At 33.2% G+C, this 13,068-nt stretch overlaps 1 pseudogene; it reads left to right on the top strand.

Annotated features, from left to right (window-relative positions):
- The first annotated feature begins 6,273 nt into the window (after positions 1-6,273).
- LOC134699031 (putative nuclease HARBI1) lies at positions 6,274-9,176 on the top strand (annotated as a pseudogene).
- Positions 9,177-13,068: the final 3,892 nt, after the last annotated feature.

Here is a 13,068-nt window from a genome sequence, read left to right as displayed (position 1 = left end):
ATATTTAAATAGTCTTCCCTTAATTTTTTGTCTGTAGTGTTTTTGTTGATTGCTGTTTATCACATATTTGTTTGTTTGTAGCTCATGTATACTAGTATAAATCAAGTTGTCATCACTGTTGGGTTCTCGTCTGAATTTTTTACATTAACTCTGTTAAAAGCCTAGCTCTTTCCAAGCAGAGCCATTTATAGGGTGCTCATCATGAAGTTTAAGTTTTTGGTCTTTGCTGAAGGGTGTGCAGAGACCTATTATATAGTGACTAAAAAGAAAATCACTTGGTCTACATGGTTTATAGTTTAAGTAATGCAAGTCGTCTCATCAAAATTCATACCCAGTGGTGGATCCAGGGGGAGGGTTCAGGGGGTTGGAACCCCCCTTTTTTGGACGATCATGGAATGGGGACATATAGTTGGAACCCCCCCTTTTGTCTTGGGTTGGGAACCCCCCCTTTTTTAAATGGCTGGATTCACCCCTGATACCATATCTCCTTAGGCAAAACAAAAATTATGTTTGTTTCCAACATGTTCAATGTAGCTTACAGCTTCTGAGAAACAATTCAAACATTGATGACCTTCTGCTGTTGTCTGCTCTGTAGTCAGGTTGTTGTCTTATTGGCACATTCCCCATTTCCAGTCTCTAATTTCATTATGAAGTATCTGAGAAACAAACCTAACCATGTTAACATTGTATTAAACTGAAATAACCTAAATCCCTTAGATTATCCATGAAATAAAATTAAGGTCAGGTCAACCTAACCTGATAGACAAGTAGACCTTGCAAGGTACTCATATACAATAAAATGTATCCAATTACATGTAATAAAATGTAACAGTATATTTTACACTCATTCCCTGAACCAGCTCTTTTAGCTTTTATAAATTTAAAGCTCTATTAAAAATAGCATACATCATCACCCCAAGACTGTAATACATATTTCTTGCATATATACAACCAACTTTCATGACTTTCATGTAAGGCGAGACAAAATAAATTGATACTTTGAAGTACATGTATTGTTTAATATGTTCGACTACTACATGTACTAGTATAAAATGCCAGTTTCAGAATGAACAGTAATTTAGAAGATTGTCACCATACATGTAGATTCATTCAGACTATTTGAACTACAAATGTATACAGCAAGCTGTCATTTGACTCTAAGTGCAACCAACAACCGTGCCAGGGCTGTAAAGCTTGTCTAGGTTGGTGAAACTTCCATAATCATGCATATATGACACTAACCAATTGTGACGGACCGTGACAGACCCTCACGAAAGGTCAAAAAGGTTTAACACTCCTAGCTGGTGGTACATGAAGCCAACAGTAGCAACGCCAGCACAGAAATTCTTAATATATCCAAATTCTTATTTTAAATGTATAATTATCCAAGGTGAATTCAGATATATATGATCATGATGATGCACTTGTAGTATTGACAATGATCATGATGATTGTAAGATAATCACTGAAAATATGAATTTTCATTATTCCAATTTCCTACTTTTTTTCCTATGAATTTCAAGTTTGCTATTTGTTCAATTCACAATTTCCTTTTTGTTCAATCAGAACATCCCATCAACATCATGGCATAATGCTGTTAGCTTTATCAACGTTATTTCCAATTGCAATAAGTAACTCAAAATTATGAATGAATCCACCGTTTCGCAATTTACAGCTACAGAGGTGAGGTACCGTATGAGAGTAATTTAGTGACACTATATATTTCCTATGTATATATGATATATATGCCCCTTCATAATCTTGCTGGGAATCATGCTCAAACCAATGTGATATCTTATCTACAAAAAAAATTTACATTAAGAATTATGTATTTATAACTTGTATTACATGCGACTTCTATAACATGTATAAAATTAAATAAGTCAATAGCATTAATACTATTTTATATACTACTGTCAATTCAGAAATTAATGTGAGGTTTTTATTATTGCGAAAAATGCGACTGAGTTGTAAACGCAATAACTTAAACACACATTTTATGATATTTTATATGAATTAAACAGGATTTTTCACAAAATCGTAAAAATTAAAATCGCATTTAAGTCTAAAATGAAAAATTTGCAATAATTTGCAAGCAATAATTTCTGAATTTACAGTAACTACATGTATTTGATTTGTGATATTTGTAGTAATAATAATTCAACAAATTCTTTTAATAATACTTTTTTATTTCAAAATAGAATTTGTAGAATATTACTACATACATGACAAAGCAATGGTATGCATAGATTATAACATGTTATATTTAAGTTCTACAAAATTTAGAGCAAAACAAATCATTGATAACAATTCAGGGGAGAGTCCAGCCATTTTGAAAACCAGGACAAAGGGTGGTTCCAATTACATGTCCCAATTCAAATGCATTGATCCTCAAAAAGAGAAAGGGTTCCAACCCCTGGAACCCCCCTCTGGATCCGCGCCTGCAATTTAATGAAACATGCCTGGAAAATTATCTTAAATTTCTTATCACAAAAGTGTAAAAAATTGTCGTTAAGGACGCAATGCTGTCACATCATTTGGAATCAGGGCACAATATCAATATACTCTTTTTTTTGCCCCCGGCAATTTAGAGGTTATTGCATATGCAAACCCAAGCCTTGAAGGTATTCATAACAAATATGTGATAAATTATAATTATTGTACATCACCCACCAGTGGCTATATAAATAGGTGCATCATCATTGTAACATACATGTGAAGATTGGTTGGTTATGAGTTATAAAAAATCCAGTGACAGATATTTCATGCAAATTTTAGGACGTGACAGTTATCAATACATTATTAAACATACAATAAATATGAATATGTAGGGTTACTCTAGTCCAAATAATTATGACGTTTGGCAAGGCTATTTAAATTTTTTTCTGGGACGCCTTCCTACAACGTCCTAGGAAGGCGTCTCAGAAAAAAAATAAAATAGCCTTGCCAGACGTCATAATTATTTGGACTAGGGTTACTCCATCAGGGGGTTAGGTCTGGTAATAGGCCCCCCTCCCCCCCCCCCATTGCCATTTGAAGATGCCGACATGTGACAAGTAAAGAGGGTACGGTAACGTTAAATCGTTTACGGGCTTATTTTCCGTTTTTAATCAAACTTGTCAGATTTGATTAATTATCGTCAGAAACCAGCTTTATTATGCTGTATTCATGTAATATATATAACCTGGTCTTCAAATGTACTTCAGGTACACTGGCCTTTTTCTGCTATAATATTCAAACTTTATCTTTTAAAGTCATAAGAAACCTCAAATCAAAAAAATATAATGCATATGTTTTTTTATAACTCAATGGATAGTTTTCATTGTAAAACTTATGTACATATACCCTTTTCTGAAGAAAATTCTTTAATTTATTCATATTTAGAAGAAGTTTACTTTATTTGAATTGCTTCCTTCCAGCAAGCAATTCCCCCGACATATTTTCCGTATGCAAGGTGACCTCAGTGTGACCCATCTCGTAAAAATCCGGTGACCACAATACGCATGGATGTCCTTAAAATAAACTATTATCTGAATTTACATGTTAAACACGTGCTCAATTTCCATGCTTTTTTGTTTATTTTTCGTCAATTGTTGACAAACAGGTGACAATCGTTAAACTTCGGCTTCAACACACGAACTTTAATTACCTGCCATATTTTCACAACAACACTGACCGATTAAAAAAAAAATTGACGATTATACGAAATTTACACAAAAAAATTGAAAAATTTGAGCATAGAAGACTAAGTTTATGATATTTGTATGCATTTGTTTAAGAATTGGAAGAACATTATTTTTACCGGTCACTCGTTTCTTATGACTTTAACAAAGTCTTCTGGTGTGTAATATTTTTTTTATAAAAGGCTCTCGAATTATAGACTAAGTGAAAAATAAAGATGGAAAGTCAAACGCATGAGTCTGGCAAAAATGAACGGACAATGGCATGACAGTAAACGGAAAACGAGAAAAGACATAGATTCTAGTTATATATATATATTTTTCCCTGCCTCACTCAAATGCAATTTATATAGCCAACATTAAAAGTTAAATGAATGCATTCATTTACAATATTAAAAAATGTTACATCTTAAATTTAATTAAACATAATTATTAAGATCACGCGTTTTCAAGTGTTCACGCACAGGCACTTGTCTCAGAAAAAAAAATTCCTATATACCTTATTATAATAAGGTATATAGGAAATTTTTTGGCACTTGTCTCAGAAAAAAAAAATTCCTATATACCTTATTAAGTATATATAGGAAATTTATTTTCTGAGACAAGTGCCTGTGTGTTCACGGCCGACATCCGTAATTATTTAATACGGGTGTAAAAATGATCTATTGCGTCAACATGACAAATTTTTCACAACCCACGACAGTCTGTAATTGCAAAAACATGTATTGTAATCACTTGTAAACCTTTAATATAAAGGTTCAGGTGCTTACATTCAATAAATAAATGTTATTTCGGCAATCTGTTGAATTTTTTTTAGTCATTTCGCGGCGGTTTGTTCAGCAGTATGACTTTGAGCTATTTTTTAAAATATATACAAAACATGTTAAATAGGATGTAGTAAGAATTCAAATTGAATATTTTTTTTATTTAATTAACATGATTAAAGGGACGTGGTAGACTTTCAGTTAACATAAACCGTCTTCTTTCTAACTTTTATTTTATTTTTAAAAGGGGAGCAACCCCTGATAAACAATGGGAAAGTTTCACTCGTTTTGTGTCCAAATGATTAAAATCTGAACACGACTGGACACGGTCTGACAACATCTTGACGTAACTTTATATCCATGGTCTGTTTTGGTCTGACACGGTCTTAACGGGTCTAAACAACCCGCTAGATGATTCAGTCTTTTCCGTCTTGATACGCCTTAACGAACTGATTTACCTGATGAGGCTATCGATCTGAACGGCGACTAAACGATCTGAAATATCTGGACGAATTTCTCTAGCGGTAAATCCAGTCAATCAAGATGTGATCAGACCAAAATGGCCGTTTCAGACTGAAATCGGGCTTCTAGTGGTCTGAGCATGCACATTGAAGCTATCTTAGGATTATCGTAGCTTGGATGTCCTAATCACTGTCGTACATATTGGCGTAAAAACAAAATGACAAATTAAAAATGAAAATATTGTATAAAATGTTACCAATTAATATGTTTTAATAAAAAGTTTTAAATCGAAGGTACTAAACCTTTTATATTATAATTGTGCATTTTAACTCTAAGAAATACAACAATAAGACGAGAAATATAATATACATTTGAATAGTTGAAATTAATTATGTATCCGGTAAAATCACTTTATGCTTTGAGTGATCTGAATTCGACGTTCCACGGTTTTACACTTTCATATTAGCACTGAGTACTTCAACAATTTGTTACGTGTGTATCTGAGCATGAGACGAATTTCGAATTTTACCGATGCAAAACTACAGACTCTCCTGGACGACGTGGAAAAGAGTGACGCGTTGCTGTTTGGTAAATTGGCGTCTGGCGTATTAAATTATAATCCTGGTACTTTTGATAACTACTATTGGCAAATGTTGCAAAACATGAAAAGAGGAATTGGAATTTAATATGCATTTCGGAAGCAAACATTTAGGTAATTTAGGTAAACAAAAGTCAGGATAAACTAATGAAAAAGGCAATACCGAATAGGATGGAAAACAAAAAGGAAGGATAGAGATTGCAACAAAAAAAAGCATGACAATATTTTTCAACCTGGCCCAACCCCACCATAAATATAAAGTGGGACCATTACAGGTCATATTTGTTGATAAAATTATCATCCTGAATATACCCTTAAGTTAAGACCATTCTAAGACCATCTTAAGACACCTTGGGTCTGTTGTTCAACTTGTCGTTAAATTAAACCAGTTGTTAAATTTTACCAATCACTGAGTTGAATTTAATCAGTCCATTATGATGTTGTTCAACTTGTCGTTAAATTTAACGAGTCGTTTAGAATTGTCAAAGTGTCGTTATATTTAATCGACCTCGTTGAGGTTGATTTAATTTTAATCAGTTGATTAACCTCAATCTAAGATGGTTTTCAATGTTTTGTTTCAACCACCTGTTGTAAGAAGAGAGCGACATTTTCGCGGTTTTGACCCTTTAGAAAGGGCTTTTTTTATGAGGAGCTGAGGCAGAGATATAGATTTAGCAGAGAGACCATTGGGTACCTGTCAGATTTAATGAGAGAGGATCTGGAGCATGGGACAAACAAGGAGACAGCCCTTTCAGTGGAACAGCAGGTTATGATTGCCTTGAGGTTTTATGGAAGTGGATCACACTTGCAAGTTGTTGGGGACACGATGGGATTTAACAAATCAACTGTGTCTCGGGTGATTGACCGTGTGACGGACTCATTAATTGCCAGGAAGGATGATTTTATAGCGTGGCCAGATAAGCAGAGGAAGAACGTGATAAGGGCTAGGTTTTATGAAAAGGCTGGTTTTCCAAACGTGGTTGGATGTATTGATGGGACTCACATAAGGATTACTGGGCCTAGCATTGATGAACCAGCATTTGTTAAGCGAAAGGGGTTCCACAGCATCAACATTCAAGCCATTTGTGACCATGAAGGTAATTTGAAACACTGTATTCTACCTATTTTATGTTTACAACATATATCACTTTTAAATATGCTGGATAAAGTGAACTGCTAAGAGTTTATGATAAAAATAGCTTGAAAGATTTGCCCATCCACCCCTTATCTGCTTTAGGCAGAATTTGGTCATGCTTATAAACTTTGAAACGTCAACAAATAGTGTGCCTCATGTAGTTTGAAGAAATTCTTGATCTACCTCTAAATGTTTCTGTGAGGAGAAAGACCCCCCCCCCCAAAAAAAAAAATCATACAAAAAAAAACACAAAACAAAATAAGTGTCTAATCATCCAAATATTTCGCCTCCCCCCACATTCTTTTCGGTTTGGAAATAGTGAATAATCCTTAAGCCAGTCATTGTTCAATACAAAATGTGTCATTTTTGAAAAGAAATGTTAAGGGAGCATATACCTTTGATGCCCGATGTATTGTTACTATACATATTTTGTTTTCATCACATTACAAATTCGGCCAGTATTTTTTTGACTGGAACTATAATGGACAAACTATGCATGTACATAAAAAAAGATGTGGTAATGATTGCTAATGGGACAACTCTCCACAAAAGATTGAATGACACAGAAATAAACAGCAATGGGTCACCATACTTATTCACAATTACTGACTTGCTTTGCATTGACAAATGAATTATGGAACTACTTTTTCCCCTTTTTTTATTATCATAATTTTGTTTAAAGGTAAATTCACCAACATCAGTGCTAGGTGGCCAGGATCAGCACATGATTCTCATATTTTCAGAACCTCCGCCATAGGACAACATCTTGAGAATGATATCAAGGATTCGGACAAGGTGTATTGTTAGGAGACAATGGCTATCCCTGTAGACAGTTTTTGCTGACACCATACAGACAACCAGCCGCTGATAGAGGTCAAGCAAGGTTTAACAGAAGACATTGCTCAACAAGGTCAACAATAGAAAGGACATTTGGAATATGGAAGAAGCGCTTTCACATTCTAGGATCAGAGGTACAATTAGTTCTTTACAAATAATCATAGTAGTAATATGAATATTTGACGTAGTGTATGCCCTTATATTTTAAAAGTTATGTTTATTTTTTTCTTGTGAGACTGCTGTCTACTAAATCTTTCATTAGTACAATTTTCGATTTCTCTAAATTTTGGTTTAGGTATTCATAATTGTCCCCTAATCTGTCGGGGCATTTAATAGCCTACTATACGTTTTTTTTTGCTGACCATAGTATGGTTGCCTATAATTGCTTACACCCACCTCATTTTAACTTTGCATAATAAATACATTTTAGTTATAAAATTTATAAACAATCACACCAAATCTCCTAATTTTTATTACGTTAAAAAAAACGACAAAAACCAGTTGTATATTAGAGGGCTGATATAAAGATAAAGCTGACCTAAGAAACACGTTAAATAGCAAATCGGGAAAAGAATACAATGATCGACAATTCATCACACAGATCAAAACCATAAAAGTATACGGATAACGGGGATCCAGTTGGAACATTGGTAATGTTAGCTCGGTAACTTCATGTAGCTGTTTCTGTAAATTTAATAAATCGTGAAAGTAACAGTACATCATCAGTTGCACTGGTTTTTTTTTTCAGCTTCAGCTTCATACCTGATTTGGTCCCTTTTTTTAATTAATAGTGTTTTCGTAATAGATATTCTCAATCCCAGACTTATTCATGAGCAACGTTAATTCATGCTACATACAAATAGTATTTCTGTCACACTTAAAAAAGTTTTTAAATTCTATTCCAGATCCGAATGAAACCTGGTAAAGCTTGCCGAATCATCATTGCTTGTGGTATTCTGCACAATTCTGCCATCATTAGGAATGAAACTGAAGTTGCAGAAGAACAATTAATTGACAAAAACCTCAGATGCCACCCTATAATGGTCCACAGGACGGAAAAGGCATACGGGACCATATTTCTACCACTTTTTTGGCCTAATAAATTGCATGCTTTTATTTTTCCATATTTTCATACATTGTCTTTCATTAAGAAAAAATGAGGAAATTTGAAAATAGTAACAAATCTTTATATGATCACTTTGACAATCTGAGGAAGTGTGCATTAGCGGCTCCAAAATTGAAATAGTAAATGATGAGCAGTTGGTTGCCTATGAAATCCCAGTAGCTAGGCAACTGTACTTCAGTATAAGAATAAGAATCTGTTGAATGATTGCCAATTGATTATATCAATTACCATATGGAAAAAAATATTTAAATGCCAAAAAAGGCACAAGCCATGGCTGACAGTGCAAGGACTGTATAGCCAGTGAATGAATAAATGAATGAATGAATTTTATTTCTCATAAACTACAAATTACATAGTTACAGAGAATATATTTACAATTACATTAAATATTGAAGCACATGTGAACAATACACACATCAACATTAAATTACAAACTAACCAGGAGGAGTGACCTTCACATTTATAAATTTTATAATATAATTATTAGAGCTCATCAATTGTTGCTATTTATAAATATTTGGACAAGGAGTACATTAGTATGGTAACAACCTCTTTCTTTCTTGATTTAGCATAATGATATTCATCACCTACGTCTCTTGATTTGCAAAGATGGCACAACCTATGATTTCTTGATATGTTATTCCACCTTCCTGTCTCGATAGGTAATCGATGACTTCCACATCTAAATTTACACAATACAAATTATTTATATATTGACAATTTGGAAAAATAGCTTTCTAATTTAATATCAGTTTTAAAAATTCTATAACATAAGCATTTAGGAGTAGTGTTAATTTTGCTTAGGCAACTCTGCAAAAACTGGTCTTTAAGTTTCAACTCAATACTTTCAATTACCCATCTATCTAACATTTGGTTCAACCAGATATTTGACATTCCACAGGTATCAAAATCATTTTTTACAAATGATTTCCATTTACAGTTAAGACCATAGTTATGAAAATTAATATACAATAGTTTATATAAAAAACATGAAATTGTACTTTCTTTACCACATAGTAATCTACATAAGAAACTAACCATACGAACTTTGGCATTTACAATTACAAGATATCTACCCAATTCCGCATAAACAATACAGCAAGGTGTCTCTGTTTTAAATGTAGAACAAGCTTACAAAATGTTAAATTTACACGTTCTATCAAATCAAAATGTTCAACTCCCAAATTTCCGATCCATAAAGAATAATAGATAAAACTATCTTATCAAACATGTCTAACTGACATTCTATAGTCAAACTGTTTTGTCTACACTTTTTCAAAATACCATACATTGCTTTTGTAGCTTGTTCACAAATATATTTTCGGGTCTTTAAAAAAGACCCACTTCTAGCAAAAAATATACCGAGGTATTTATACTCAGTTACAATTTCTAATTCTCTATTCTGTATGACAAATCTAATATTTTTGGGTTGTCTCCCTTTGGAGAATCTAAGATTTTTTGACTTGTTTACATTATTTAAGTTGCCATTCAAGGTCATTAAAAACTTCCATCATCATGATTGCCAATAAGACAATGTGGTATCCCGAAACATTAATTAATCCAGACCAAATATACTCTATAGCAGCAATTATAGGTTCCAGTGCGACAATTGTCAAACAATTCTCATATAAGTTAAACCAATCACCAGAATTATGTAATAAATAAACAAAAACAAAAAAAAAAGGAAAAACATTAACAACTAACAACCATTAATATTAAAGGCTCTTGATTTGGGAAGGTAAATGTAGAATAATTGCAGCGCGGATCTAGAGATATATCATTTCTTGCAAGAAGTCAAAAATGAAACCTAGGAGCTAACTTCCTGTTCGTGCAGTTGCACTATTACATCCTTAGATCATTGAGTTTTTGGTTGAAATACTTGTCTTTTGGTTATAAGTTTCTTTTACATGATAGGAGTGTGCACACAAAATGAATTTGTTGGCCTCATAGTAATTTCTGAATTACAAATCAACAATATAACAATGAATTTAATACATTTAATACATAGAGATAAGTGCCTGGGAGAGTGTAACCGATTGTGTATTGCCACCCACTAACTTCTGTAAAAGCTCAATTTGAAGTTCTTGTTTGTTCTTTTCTAGGTTCATTTGAATTTTCTGCTTCTCTTGTATCTCTAATGTACCCCGCAGTGCACGATACTGCATATCATGCATATCCTGCACTGTTACCTTTTTAGAAGGTGTTCTCGCTGTCCTACAAATAATAAAAACATAATGAATTCTGTAAAAGATCGAATAATTTTACAACTCTTTTTATTGATCGATTCAAAGGCATAAGTCAACCAAATAGCTACTCACAACTTAGGGTACACTTACTATATATATAAAATGAATGGACATGCCAGTCAGAAAATGATACGTTTTGAAGGTGGCTTGAAATATGTGAATAGGTGGGGAAATTGTCAGAAATATATGAAAAGGTAAAAAAGTTCCAATTAATTGTATACTAAGGTGCGCAGTCTGAGGCTGTCATTTTTCACATCAGAAAAAAGTCTCGCCGTAAATTAAATGAACATTACATACAGAATCTTAGCCTTTATTTTATTGGTGGATTCAGGAATTTTCACAAGAGGGGGCCAACCCCAGTCATGATTCAGTAATTCTCTAAATAACCATCAAAATTTTTCCCACAGAAGGGGGAAGGGATGGGTCTTTCCTAAATCTACCTCTAAAATGTTCCCATATTCCAACAGAACACCCCTATCAATTAAGAATTGGACTCCACAATCAAAAATTAATTAGGTGCTGACATGACTAAAACTTGAATACATTTAAAGTTATTATAAGGAAATATATCACTATTAATCACTATAACATAGTGTTCTATCTTTAGCAGAATTTGTCAATATTTTTTAGGTTTAGGTTTGAAAGATTGTCAGATATAGTGATATTAATATGATATTAATATGACTGCATTGTCGTGAATAACCGTTTAATAGCAAAATCTCACTTTGAGGTTCATTATTGGAAATATAAACATGCATTGACAAATTTAATTTTAAACATTGTATCGAGAAAAAAGTGTTGACCAAATAAACTAGCGGAACCTGTTTCCACAACACATTTTTTTAGAGTTCTTGTATACATCCCCATAGTACGGTAGAAAAATATTTTTAAAAAATCTAAAACTTTGGAAAAATATTCATTCTAACTCAATATCGTTCTTATTGAAGGCGGCTTACGGTGACCTAAAGTTGTTAATTTCTGTGTCATTTTGGTCTCTTGTTGGAAGTTGTCTCATTAACAATCATACCACATCGTTTTTGTTTACATTTACAACTTACTTCTGCTTTTCTGTCCTATTTGTTTCTTCTGGATCATGTGGAACAACTGTTTGTGTTAGGATTGGGTCATATCCTGTTAGCAGAGATGGACTTTGTGGGCTGAGAGGGGGTGGACTGTCACTAATCAGTGATGCTACTGACTCATAGAGATCCTGGCTGGCATCTTCTTCTGGCAATATGGCATTGATAGTTGGTTGATCTGTAATTAATGAGAGAAAGTTGACTTATATTATCATTCAATCCAATTCAGAAACAATTTACTTTAAATTGCAAGTTAAAAAATATTACACAAGACTTAATAAGACCATATTTCAACCCTTTTTAGATTATCAAGGGTCTCATCTATAAACTAATATGTGCTCCTGTCTAGGTTCAGACTGCAACAACAAATAGATAAACTTTATTCCGGATGCATGATAACCAGTCCGTATGAGTTTTAACATTTATAAATCATGACTGGTTTTCGGTCCAAATTAGCTATTGTGGTTCCTTTGAATCTATCAACAGATACCAGTTTAAAGACGACTTGGCGGGCACCTGTAGCCACTTGTGAACTAATGATGAAAATAACACTTTAAAACCGTTATCAATTTAAACAAATACAAGTTTGCAATTGTAAAACTAGAGGAAAACATTCAAACCAACAAGAAACACGTTGGCAATCATTTAAAAGTAATAGAAAATTGGTTTTAAAAAAAAAATGTTTTCAGTCACATGATATCAGTTGGGAATTCCCCTACTTGTTGTGACGGCGGAGCAGACGAAACTTTTACTAACATTGAATAAAGGAAACTTTGTATCCCTGTTTTAAAAAGGCTACACATATTAGTGTTAATTTCATTTAAAATTAACAATAACAATAAAAAAAAAATTCAAAACTAAATTTTGCCAAAAATTGTTTGTTTTAATATGGAAAATAAAAACATGTTGAGTTTATTTTTACAAAGTGCAATAAGAAAGGTAGAACCTTGAGAAGTTTTAATCAAGGGACAAAACGTTTGGGGATAAATTCTAAAGTGCTAAATATTATTTACTTACTTGTCTGGAATGATTCAGTTTAAAGTCCACCCTGCATTCCTCTGAAACTGGTGGTGTCCTTCATCAGGTGGATTATTCTCTCTACAGCGGAGCTAGGTTGCTTTGGAGCTGGTCCTCCCCCAGT

The sequence above is a fragment of the Mytilus trossulus genome, unplaced genomic scaffold (assembly GCF_036588685.1).
Source record: "Mytilus trossulus isolate FHL-02 unplaced genomic scaffold, PNRI_Mtr1.1.1.hap1 h1tg000024l__unscaffolded, whole genome shotgun sequence".
NCBI lineage: Eukaryota > Metazoa > Mollusca > Bivalvia > Mytilida > Mytilidae > Mytilus > Mytilus trossulus.
This window is presented reverse-complemented; position numbering and strand designations above follow the sequence as displayed.